This window comes from Varanus komodoensis, unplaced genomic scaffold (genome assembly GCF_004798865.1).
Source record: "Varanus komodoensis strain SLA01 unplaced genomic scaffold, ASM479886v1 scaffold8, whole genome shotgun sequence".
In the NCBI taxonomy this organism is placed as follows: domain Eukaryota; kingdom Metazoa; phylum Chordata; class Lepidosauria; order Squamata; family Varanidae; genus Varanus; species Varanus komodoensis.
Window position 1 is genome coordinate 1,308,645 of NW_025336481.1, and position 2,539 is coordinate 1,311,183.

The window sequence follows — 2,539 nt, forward strand, 5'->3', positions numbered from 1 at the left end:
TCCTCTTTAATAGCTGAAATGACATTGTTTCCCCTTTTTTCTGTTTAAGAAAATGTGCCAGAATCTTACTGGGATGTTTACCATTTTCCCAATACGCCTGTCATAAACAAGACAAATTCTGCCTGCTACTTCGAAGCTCTTGACAAAGTTGTGCAGTTGGCAAACGGCGTTATAAGATATTTCAGCTTCTTATTGGGGAATATTTTTATATTTTGATTATTTCTGTTGTGGGAAGCATAAGCAATAATTTGGCCTTTTGGAAAAGCTGAACTTGTCCCCCCCCCCCCCAATGGCACAGGAATCAGCAGTACAGCCAAGTATTTCAGCAGAAATCTGAGTGTTAAACAGAAGAGAAACATTAAAGCACCAGATTCAAGGATTCTGTGTGTGGGGGGGAGCAAGTGTAAAAACTAGAACTCCCAGCAAACTGTTCATAGACAGACAGTCTTGCAAACATGCATTTTACATAATAGAGCTACAAAACCAAACAAAATCTAATCAAAAGTAATTCTGACAGACTGGAGAAATGCAAATATAATGTCTCTTGCCAGGATCCAAAATTTTCCAAGCACCAATCAAACCAAGTTCTGCCATATAAGGCTTAAGTGTAGAGCTGGCCAGCCTTTCCTCTTGGGGGCAGGTGTGCTCCTATCCATCAAAGGGCCTAAAATCTCATGAAAGTCCCCAGCTCAATCAAACAATCCTAAGTGTTATCAAACGATTTGCTAAAACATTCATGAAGCATAACCAGAGAGGCATTATATGCATCTACATCAATTACAATAATTACTTTATCCATATCATTCCCATCCAGAATAAAAAAAACAACCAGCAAACTCGATCATCACCTGTTGAACTGAAAAGGAGTGTCATTTGTGAATTAAACATTTTACCCTTTAACCCATGTCCATGCTATTGCATCAGGGATGTCACCACCCCAAGCTTTTCTCAACAAATGTCTGTTTATTTGTAGTCCCAAACACCAAGGTAAGGGTGGGAAAGCTGGACAGGGAAGAAAGCTGCCAGGAAGGAAATGGCTGCAGTCCAGAAATGGTGCTGGAAGAGCGCTCTGTGTATACCCTGGAGCGACAGAAAGATGGAGAAGGGGGTCCTGGAGCAAATTGAGCCAGAGCTTTTCGCAGAAGCGAAAATGACAAAGCTGAGGCGGTCATACTTTTGATACAGCATGAGAAGGCCAGCCTCCCTGGAGAACACCATCCTGCTGGGCAGCATGGAAGGCAGGAGCGAAAGGAAGGGGCCAAATATGAGAAGGAAGAGTTGAAGGGCTGTCATGGATAGGACACTCTGGAGCGCTTCCATTCACGGGGTTTCCATAAGTTGGAGACAACATGACAGCTTGCAACAACAACAACAACCATCAAATAGTTTTCCTAAAATAAACACATGAAAACAGTGCCAATGGGGCATTCACCTCTTTTTATTTAGAAAGCGCTCTCATCTGCTTTTCAAACTTCCGTAACCTCTTGAAGTTCCATGAAATCCCATTAAGCACAGAGGAATTAAAAAGATGGAGCTGAATCCTCCGCACATACAGGTCTTGCCATTTTTAGGGAAATCTCCTACTTTTAAAGGACAAATCACAGATACCTCAGGAACTGAGATGCTTCTTGGGCTTCTGACATTCTAGGCCTCAGTCCTATGTAAGTTCAGACATGCTGAGCTTGTCGGCCTTTTTTCTGCCTAACCTTGCAAGGGGCTGCACCTTAAAAGCATGGCTTTGGGAAGGCAGCTCGGGAGTTTTGATGCTTGCGTTCAACCGCTGCAGCTTTCCCCCCAGCTAAGCAGACATGGGGCGCCAACTGCCCCCAAGCTGACGGGCTCTCTGCCCCCCAGCGTGGCCTCCAGCCTGGCAGTGCCGTTTATTTTCGTGCTGCGGCTTCCAGGGCTGTAACCAGACCTGGCGAGCCCTGCGCTGCCGGTACATTCCGGTCCCTGGGAACATCGGATCCCACGGACGCCCCCGCTCTCACCAGCTGCTCCTCGCTGGGGGGCTCACGGGCCGCAGCCCCCGGGAGGGGCTTCGCGCCAGCTTCCCGCCCGTGCGCCCCGCGCGCGGGGCTGCGCGCTCGCCCGGCGCACGGCCGCCCTCGCTCCCACCACCCCGGGCTCTGGGAAGGGGCCAGGATCGCGGGGCCGCTGCGCCGGAGGGGCGCTTGGCCACCCTCGCTCGCCGCACGGCCAGCGGGGCAACGGGCTCCGCCAGGCGGCCGCCGCGCCCCGCACCCCCGCGCGGCACGGCAGGAGGAGCCTCGCCGGCTGTCACCATGCCAGGCGCGGGACGCGCGCAGGAAGGGGCCTCTCCGGCAGGCGCGCCTCGGCCGGCTCGCGGGCAGAGCCTTCCCGGGAGGAGCAGGAGCTTCGCCGGCACTGCGGCGCCCCTGCCTCCCCGCGGGCTGCGCTCCCTGCGCCGGACGGGCCGCGGAAACGCGGCGCTAGGCCTCGCCGCGCGCGCCCGCGCCGGTAGCTGTGGCTGAGGCGCGCGGGGCCGCGCCATTGGCGCGGCCCCGCGCGCCTCAGC